The sequence below is a fragment of the Mixophyes fleayi genome, chromosome 4, assembly GCF_038048845.1.
Source record: "Mixophyes fleayi isolate aMixFle1 chromosome 4, aMixFle1.hap1, whole genome shotgun sequence".
Lineage (NCBI taxonomy): Eukaryota > Metazoa > Chordata > Amphibia > Anura > Limnodynastidae > Mixophyes > Mixophyes fleayi.
The window spans coordinates 301,847,430-301,858,044 of NC_134405.1; positions in this window are offsets into that span (position 1 = coordinate 301,847,430).

Here is a 10,615-nt window from a genome sequence, read left to right on the forward strand (position 1 = left end):
CTGGAGGACACAAGGAGCCAGTGTAGGGATTTGCAAGTGGTGCAGCAGATGTGGAGCGGTGAGAGAGGAAGATCAGTCTTGCAGCAGCATTTAGAATGGATTGAAGTGTGGATATATGAGTGTCAGGAATGCCAGATTATAGGAGGTTGCAATAGTCAAGACAGAAGATGATAAGAGAATGGATTAGAGTTTTGGTACCATATTGAGTAAGAAAAAGGTGCATTCTGGCAATGTTTTTAAGGTGGAGTCGAAAGGACTGGGAGAAAGTCTGGATGTGAGGAATAAAGCAGAGGGTGGAGTTAAGTGTGACACCAAGGCAGCGGGCTTGAGAGACTGAGAAAATATGGTGTTCTTGACAGTGAGAGAGATTTGAGGGCAGCTAGTGACTCTGGCAGGAGGGAAAATAATAAACTCTGTTTTGGACATTTTGAGCTTTAGGTAGTGTTAGGACATCAATGTGGAGATAGCAGAAAGACAGTTGGTAACACGAGATAGGAGAGAGGTCAGGGGAAGAGCTATAGATTTGGGTGTCATGAGTGTAGAGGTGGTATTGGAGGCCGAATGAGCAAATTAGTGCCTCAAGAGAAGAGATGTACAATAAAAAAAGTAAAGGGCCAAGAACAGAGCCAGGTGGAACCCCAACAGATAGTGGGAGTGGAGCTAGTGGTAGTGCTAGTGCTAGTGGTAGAAACACTAAAGGAGTAGTTCGATAAGTAGAAAGTGAACTAGGAAAGAACTGTGTCACGAAGGCCAATGGAGTGAAAGGTGTATAGAAGAAGAGGGTGATCAACAGTATCAAAAGCAGCAGAGAGGTCCAGAAGAATGAGTACAGAGAAATTACCATTAGATATTGCAGTAAGTAGATCATTGGTCACTTTTGTGAGCGCAGTTTCAGTGGAATGTTGGGGGCGGAAGCCTGATTGCAGAGCGTCAAAAATGAAATAAGGGGAGAAAGTGAGGCGTTTATACACTAAACGCTCAAGTAGTTTGGAGGCAAAGAGTAGGAGAGAAATAGGGCGGTAGTTGGAGAGAGAGGCTGGACTGACAGATGGTTTCTTTAGAATTGGTGAGATGAGTGCATGTTTAAAGCAGGATGGAAATGTGCCAGTCGAGAGAGACAGGTTAAAGAGGTGAGTTAGAGGTGGGCATGCAATGGGGGAGAGGGAGAAGACTAGTTGGGAGGGAAAAGGGTCGAGTGAACAGATTGGCAGATTTGTGGCAGATTTGAAGGTGACAAAGAGGCGACGTGGGTTATAAAAATTGTTAGAATGTGCTCTGTATTGTACATTTGTTGAAATTTTGCATTGTATATTGGTGATTAGAGTGATTTGTGAATTGTATATCTGTAACTAGAATATTGTCTGTAATGTACAGAGGTCACTATAATTTCCTCTACATTCTATGTTGCTTATTAAGATGCTCTGTATGTTGTTTATTAATCATTAAGATTTTGTATATAGGTAACTAGAATGTTCTCTGTATTGTGATTACAAAAATGCTTACTGTTTTGTATTGAGGTCATCGGTTAATGATCACAAGAATGTTCACTGTATTGTAGAGATTGACTAGAATGTTCTCTGTATTGTATAGAGATTCCTAGAATGTTAAAAGCACCGCCCCAACAATCAGTTACTACATGTGCTGAGCTCCTCCAATTAGGGCTTTTTATGTTTGAAAGAAGAGGCACTGAGAGCATTGGGAGGGTGGAACCTCTTCAGGTACTCCCACCACCATTGCTGGTACACCCTAATATCTTGGCTAATGGCGGCAGATGATTGCAATGTGATCAAGTTTTACACTGCAGGGGAGGATTTGGACCTAGAAAGATGGCTCTGTATGTGCAAGTGGAAGGACTTCACGCAGCAGCAGAGTTCCTAGTCTCAGAGCAGACTAAGATGGAAGTGTTTTTGGCATGTGCAAGTGTAAGGATGACAGCCAGCAAAGGAAATAAAATGTTCTATTTTACTTTAGTTCCTATCTAACACATAGTTAGTGCCAGAGCGATGCAGTGAGCATTTTAGGGTTCTATATACACAATACAGAGAATATTCTAATTACTTTTATGCAATACAGTGAGCATTGTTGTGTTCTTTACACAATGAGCTACCATATGATTCGGGAAAGAGAAAGATGATAAAGGAGGAGGACAGAGGGAGAAGGAAAAGGGAGGAGGATGTAGGAGGAAGATGATGGAGGAGGATACAGGAGGAAGATGAAGGAGGAAAAAGAAGATGGATGGTAACTCCATCCATCGGCTCTCGGTTCCCAGCACACAGGATCCTGGGCCTCAGAGAGCGCGTTCCATTCCATGGATGGTGGGGTCTGCAAACTGGCACATTGTAGCGGAGGGAGTTTTGAGATTGCTAGATAAACTTTTTATTGTGTATTAGTCACTAGAATGTTCTCTATTGCATAGAGGTCACTAGTGTGTTCTCTGTATTGTTTAGAATACATAAGAGGTCTTCATGTAATATATAATGATCTGAACAATTTTTACAATGTCATAATATTCATAATGTCATTGTACAAAACTCCATATCATTGAGTCACAACAATTCTCACTGTTTTGTATATAGCACCCAAGAATGTTCTCTGTATTGTATGTTGTTTATTATGTTTATCTCTGTATTGTATATCAGTCATTGCAATACTCTCTGTATTATAAAGAAATCACCAGATTGTTTTCTGTATTGTATATAGACCATCATAATGCACACTAAGGTGTGGATTTCACTACAATGCTTGATTGTGCTGAATTATTAGAATGTTCTGCATTGTATAGGGATTACAAGAATATTCTCTATATTGTACATTGTTTATTAAGATACTTTCTGTATTTTATATTGATCATTAATATGTTCTCTGTATTGTATGTTAGTTATTAGAATTATCTCTGCATTGTATAGAGATCACTGGAATGCTTTCCATATTATGTAGATATTACTGTAATGCTCTATGTATTGCATAAAGGTCAAAAGAATGTTCTCTGTATTGTATTGTTATTTACTAAGATGCTCATATAGATGCTCTATATATTATATATCAGCAGGGCCCGATTAAGGGTTCCAGTCGCCCTAGGCTATTACTGCCGCAGCGCCCCCCCCCCCCAAATATAAGTGTATAGGAATACTCCTGAATATGTATATTCAGGAGAATTCGCCAGCATTCAAAATTAGACAGATTGTGCATTCTCTCTTACCTGTTCTTGCTCTTCTCTCTTCCCTGTTCTTGCAGCTTTGTTGTCTTCTAGCTGCTTCTGGAAAGTCAGGGTCCTGTTTTGAAAATATGCAGCAATTGTATAAAATGCACAGTGCGGAAGCTCATAGTGTTTACCATAATACCTTCTAAACCAATAACGACACGGACACCAGAATAACGTTGGAATTAAAATATATTTATTAATATATTTATTAAATGGATATATTAAACTAAAGGGGCTGAAGGCGGACGAGAGCAGGGCAGATGGCAAAAACAAAACCAATAACGGTGGAAAGGTCAGACCATTGAACCACCAACCCAGGATTTACCTTATCTATTGGCCGGTGCGAAATATATGTCCAACGGCAAGACTACACCCCCCTATATAAACGGCCAGCGATAATCAACATACTGGCCCAGAGTCCCATTCACTGGACCCAACACACGTGATGACAACACCATACGAAAGGGGGAGTAGTGACCTATGACATATAAACCAAGCACCATATGCAAACTTACCAACTGCACTGCTCTCCCACCCACGCTGCAGAGATGCTATAAATGCAGCCCGCCAAACACAGCCCTAAAAATAGGCCTAAGTTTCCAAAATAACTGATCAATAAAAAGGATAATGCCTAAATCCGACAGATGAACCCCGTCTGATCTAAATAAATGAATATATTCGGCTTTTAACAAAGGATGGGAAATAGAAAAACCTCCAGACTGCCGAAAAATCTTACTGGCCACCTGATTCACTTTTCGGACCACAGATGAAATAGCCGTAGGAGGCAAATCAGACCTCCATGTCCTACGGGGAACAATGTAGGACCAACAAAACTTTATAGACGGCCAATACTCAGAGGCCGATAAAATGTCATCACGGATATTTATGATGAGTTCCAGGGATTTAATTTGACCAATGTCATTACCACCTAGGTGAACCACGAGGATATCAGGGGCTCCGCGAACAGCAATCTCACAGGATAAAACCGACAAGAACTGCCTCCATCTCATACCTCGACGACCTATCCAAATGATGTCCGAATTCTCCGGGACCCACGGACAAAAACCCGCAAACTGATGTATACCGGCCCAGAAGATAAAGGAATGTCCGAAAAACCAGACCGATATTTTTCTGGAATCAACCCCTACGAGAATAACAACTTAATAACCAAAATGTAAAATGCCACAAATAACTAAAAAAACTGTAAACTAATGAAACTACTAACCAAAACAAACGGGAAGAAAACAACCCTAAACTAACAATAAGGGTGATTTTACTTCCAACATTAAATAGAACGGAAAGGAAAGGCAGCGACCCAGGTGAAGGTGAAAACCCGGTGGGAAAAAGCCCTTCACGCACCCGCAAAAAGCGGCGAGCAGCTAGCCCCTGGGTCTACCACCTGAGAAAGAAAAGCGAAGAAAAAGGAGACTGCGTACAAGGGAAGAAAACAATTGTTAAACATCAGGTCTAATGTATCTCTTATAGCAACTAGATTTCCATCTGCCTAATGCCTGTATAGCTAAATTAGAAGCCCCATCTGCTGCTGCCTCTGTCGCTGCGCCAATACGAAAGGAATGTGTTCCGAATTCAGAGGGGGGGGAAGCCCAGGTCCTGTAGAGCCTTGGACATAATGGAGTGGAACTGAAACTTGGTAAGTGGGGAACTGTCTTTGTGAACTAACCAAGCTTCCGCCTGCGGGCGGGATTCTGATAATTGATGACATAGACTAACCGGACAAATCCTATCATTGACCTGCTTTGAAAGGGTTAACCAATGACCGACTCCCAATTGATCTGTTTTAGACCGGGCAATCCTAATTTGAACGGAATCCAAATTTATGATGACATTAGCTGCTAAAATAGCTGACCCTAATTGATTTTTCGACTGAGCAACCAGCTCCCCTACTCTCAAAGCCCCATGAAAAGCCATGGAAAAGGCAGCACTAAAAAGGGAAACTTCAAAAGCATCTATCAAAATACCAGGCAGTACATCTATCAAACGGGACAACAAACGAGCGTCAATGGGCCGTCTGTGATCTCTTGGAACAGGGTGTAACCTAGCCCATCCTTTAAGGGCTTTCCTAACCAGAAAGGATTTCGTAGGATCCGTTAACCCCCGAACTCTAGACATGAAAGATATTCCTGCTAAAGTGGAAGACATAGATGCCTTGCTAAAACCTTCTTGATAACACCGCAACATGAACTCCTCTATGTCTGAACCATTGGCCAACAATCGCCTACCAGAAATTACCAAATAATTCTCCCAGCGTTGCCACGCCAACCGGTAAGTCTTCAGCGTAGAGGGAGCTAGGGCCACTTCAGCCAAAAATCTTAATCCGGACCAATCATCTGCCAAATATAAAATGGACAATCTATACCTACAGGATTAGCTCTCGGGGCCAGTGATCTAAACCGCACCCAGTCAAAGCGAGAAAGAGAGTCAGCAATGCCATTTTCAATACCCGGGACATGTTTAGCGCGAAAATTAATGTCGTAGTCCAAGCAACGAAGAACCAGAACCCGCAATAAATTCACTGCTGGTTTAGAGGATGCACTCTGGCGATTAATTGCCTGGACCACTCCCAAATTGTCGCACCAAATTAAACATTATGGCCTTTAAGCTGAGAAGCCCACAACTCCAGGGACACTGTCAACCCACTCCTGGGGCCAAGCCAGCGCACCACTCGCCCTGAAAGTATGCTCCAAAACCTTTAGACCCGGATGCGTCTGTGAACAACTCTAAATCCCTGGTGGAAATAGGGGGGGGAGACCAGATTCTAATGCCATTAAATCTCCCCAGAAAAGATGTCCAAATCAACAAATCCTGTCTAATCTCCTCTTTGAGTTTGATCAACGCATGCGGCCTGTTCATACCCGCCGTAGAAAGCTGTAATTTTCTACAAAAAATCCTACTCATTGGAATAACCCTGCAAGCAAAGTTAAAAAGCCTTAACAGGGACTGAACTTCTTTCAGTTTAAGAGAGGGGGAAGACAAAGCATTATCTATCATTCCTTTTAGCTTCATGATTTTATCTGCTGGCAACCTACAGCAGCCCGCCATTGTGTCTGTCTCAATTCCCAAGAAAGCCAGACATGTAAGTGGACCTTCAGTTTTGTCCTGTGCCACTGGCACCCCCATGACTGAGAACAGGGCCTGTGCTGAGAACAATAGATCTTTACACGTTGGTGACTCGGCCGGGCCCACAAATAAAAAATCATCAAGATAGTGAGCGAGGCCCTCCTGCCCCGTCCCTGCCTGAATTGCCCAATAAAGAAAGGAACTAAAAGCTTCGAAATAGGCACATGACAAAGAACAACCCATGGGCAGACATCTATCCACATAAAACCCTCCCCTAATTTGGAACCCCATATATTTGAAGGAATCTGGGTGAAGGGGAAGTAATCTGAAAGCGGATTCAATATCTAGTTTCGCCATGAGAGCTCCCGCGCCAAAGTGTCTAACCATCGATAGGGCCTCTTCAAATGATTGATAAACTACCGAGCTTATATCTTGATTGATAGCGTCATTAACCGACTCGCCTACTGGGTGTGACAGATGTTGAATTAGACGAAATTTACCCGGAACCTTTTTTGGGACAATCCCCACTGGAGAAATGACTAAATCTGATAAGGGGGGTGAGGTAAAAGGGCCGACCATGCGTCCTAGGCTAATTTCCCCGCGAATCTTTTCCTCCAGGACCTCCGGAAAAATATAAGCCGATTTTAAATTTCTCGCCGCCCTAGCTTTGACTGCTGTCCTAATTGGCAACCGGAACCCGTAACAAAAACCCTCCCGGAGAAAAGAAGCCTGTTCTGCATCTGGATATAATCTAAGCCATCGTTCTAAATACTCAATACGAATAGGGGAGGGGCCCTTAACCCATATTTCCGTCATTGCCACGACCTCTGCCAAGACCGAAGGGCACTCCTCGGACACTCCTTGGCAGAATGCGGTCCGCGGCAATACGTACAACTGTGTCGATATCTACACGTTTCCCCCCGCCCACAGGACGTATTGTTAAAGGCGAAAAATCTGTTCTTAGCAAACTGGGGAGCACTACGTCCCCCCCCTTGCGGAAACCGATTCCCTTGTGCCCCTGGACCAAAAGCTAAACTAGCCCGGTTAAGTTGCATCCAAATCTCGACATCCTTTACCCCCAGTGGCATGTCAACACGACCATCCACCCTCTCTCGAAATAACTCATCATATTTAAGCCAGGTTCCTGGACGGTCATTAATGAACATCTCATTAATGAGGTGCAGATATTTCCAGACATCCTCATGTGCCTCCGGCCTCGTTTTGATGTAGCAGGCCGCAAATGCACAATAACCGGTCACCCAATTGGAGAAGGTTTTATACGCTTCTTCGCCGATACCCCCTCTTTTGCAAGCTGCGTCTAGACCTTTTTTTGCTGCTTTCGTTATCTCGAACATGTTAACGAACCAACCCTTCCTAATCCTGTCTTTAATACTGGGCCGTAATCCTGCTAAGAGGGCCGTGTTCTCACAAAGCACCATAGGGGTTTGGGGCGCTACTGACTTGACTGCCCCACCCCGTCTCCCACCCTGGGATCTAGACCTGCCAAAGTGTGTATTAAGCAACTTAATAAGCTTACGAGGGCCCTCCCCCGATGAAGAGGGAGAATCCTTGTCCGTGGAGGACAATGGGGGGCTATGTGTAAGTACTTGCGGAATAACAACTTCAGACAACTCACCGCTGACGACAGCTTCCGCTTGCGGCCCGGATCCCGACGGCCTGGAAGGACCTGATACTGCTCCGACCTCCGCGGCGTCCGCCTGCTGAACTTCCAGTCCCGCCGGATCGGCTGTTGTCCTTGCAACTTGCGACAGGCTATCCGCTGCTCCCGGCCCGGCACCGACCACCTGTAATGTCTGAGCTTTCATCCCTCCAACCATAGCTTGTGAATCTGAAACAAGAGGCACGTTAGAATCTGACAGTCTAGCTCGAAACTCTATAGATGACTCTACCGCCGCCACTGAACTATTAGCTCCCAAGAGCTCATTATCTAACCCTAAGAATCCCGGTGGGGGGGGTCTGTTAGATGAAGCGCCTGGGTCACGCCCAAGACGAGAAACTTCCCCCCGAAGGGGTATTAGGGGCACCGGGTAATAATGCCTGTAGACCCCAGAGGGGATGGGGTAAGGGGGACCCTCCCCAGCTCCAGACGGGACCAACAACGAACCGCCCGCCGGGGGGTACGGCAAATCCCACGGGACCCGAGGGGGAGCCGCCAAATCTGGATGAAAATGAGGAGGGGGGGAAGGCTGGGAAGGACAGACGGGAAGGAGGGGGGACCTACCCTGGAAACCACCCCGGCCAAAGACCCCAAACCCGGGGAGAGATTGGATGACCCGGGAAAAAGGGGACCGAGATCCGAAGAGTCCGCCGCTCCCCCTTCCCCCGCCGGAGGAACAGGGGCCTCCACCTGCCAGGGGCCATGTAAACCCAGCCCGGTAACCCCACTAAAGGAGCCCAAAGGGAGGGGGGGGGCGGGACACACCCTATGGACGGAAGGGCCGGAAGGAGGGGGAAGGGGGAGAACCCCGGCAATGGGGGGGTCCCAAATAATAGGACCCAGGCCTCTGTAAGAAGACACGGCACAGGCAGGAGGCCTGGGAAGGGGGTCTGCCCGAGGAACCCGGGAAGGGGAAGACTCCCAACTTCTAAAGACCCCATTAGAGCCCATGGGCAGGGGGGTGGCAGAGGAGGGACAGGAGCTGATGGGGGGACCACCTTGGGGATCTGGCACTGTTGTCACCACCCCCGCTTCCGCCGTGGACCCCGCCGGAGGGAGTGGGATAAGCCCGCCTGTAAGGACAGCCCGATGCCGCCTTCCCCTGCTGGAAGAGGCTCTAGTGGAGGAGGGAGGGGGAGAGGCGCTGCGAGACTCCCTGAGGGAACCGCCGTCTGAGACGGAGGAGGGGGCCCCCGCTGACCGGAGAGACGGGGAAGAAGCGAGGGGGACAGGGCCAGGCCCCGCCTCGCGGTATCTGGAGGGGGCACTGCGCACACGGCTGGGACGCGACATACCTGGCAAGAGGAGGAAGAAACCTGAAGGAAGGAAGAGTACACGGGGACAGGAGAGAAAGAAGGAGGTAAAAAGGGGAAAGAAGAAAAAGAAAAGAAAAACGATGGGGGAGGGAGGGAGGGAGGAGGGGGGGGAAAGCGAAGAAGGGAGAGGGAAGAGGAAGGAGAAAGAGGAGGAAGCAGGGAGGGAAAAAACGGGAGGAAAAAGAATAAAGGAAGGAGGGAAAACACAGACAAAACACAGAGGACAAGGACAATACACAGAGCTGAGTACGATACCACAATGTTCTCTCCAAGGCCTGAATCCACCGCACCGACTGACAGCTAGGGATCCAACTGCACAGCTAGAAATCCGGAAACAGAGAGGGGAAAATGGAGGAGAACCTTAACCTATATAAAACAAAACCACCCCCCCTCTCTGCCTATTGGTTCACATATAACACAAGCCCATAGGCTAAACACCTAATCACTCACCCACGTGATTTTAACTGCGTTCAGGCTGATGGCCACACTTCTCTTATAATGCTAAATGTTAACAAAGCCTGAATGATTAGACTCCAAAACACAACAGTCCATTATGGATATATAAAACTACCCCATAGCACAGGCATATGTAGGCAATAAAATATATGAAAATTGTTGTCAAAGAGCTATAATCAAATATAAACCTCTATCAGCCCCATTTGACTAAAATTTTGCATTTTAATGACCCTAGAACCACAGAGACCATCCTCATAACCGTCACACAATACAAAGATTATGCCCCCCCCAAAGCTGCTCTATTTTTTTAAATAGTCCCCTCAACCATTTCATCAGCCCCGTTCAGCCTCTTCAACTGACCCCATTAGCATTGTCAACTGCCCCCTTTAGCCTCTTCACCTGCCCCTTTAGAATTATCTGCCCCCATTAGCATTGTTACCTGCCCCCATTAGCCTCTTTAGCCATTAGCATTGCTATCTGCCCCTATTATCATTGTTACTTGCCCCATTAGCTTCTTCACCTGCCCCTTTAGAATTATCTGCCCCCATTAGCATTGTTAGGTGCCCCCATTAGCCTCTTTTCCTGCCCCCATTAGCATTGTTAGCTGCCCCCATTAGCCTCTTTTCCTGCCCCCATTAGCATTGTTATCTGCCCCATTAGCATTGTTACCTGCCCCCATTAGCCTCTTCACCTGCTCCTTTAGCATTATCTGCCCCCATTAGCAATGTCACCTGCCACCATTAGCCTCTTTACTTGCCTCTTTAGCTTTGTTACCAGCCCCTCCGCCCCCAGACATTAGGACTTACCTGTTGTTCCTGGGCAGCAGTCTTCTCTCCAGCGCTATACATGACAGGCAGTCTGGCAGCGATCGCTGCTAGCTGCCTG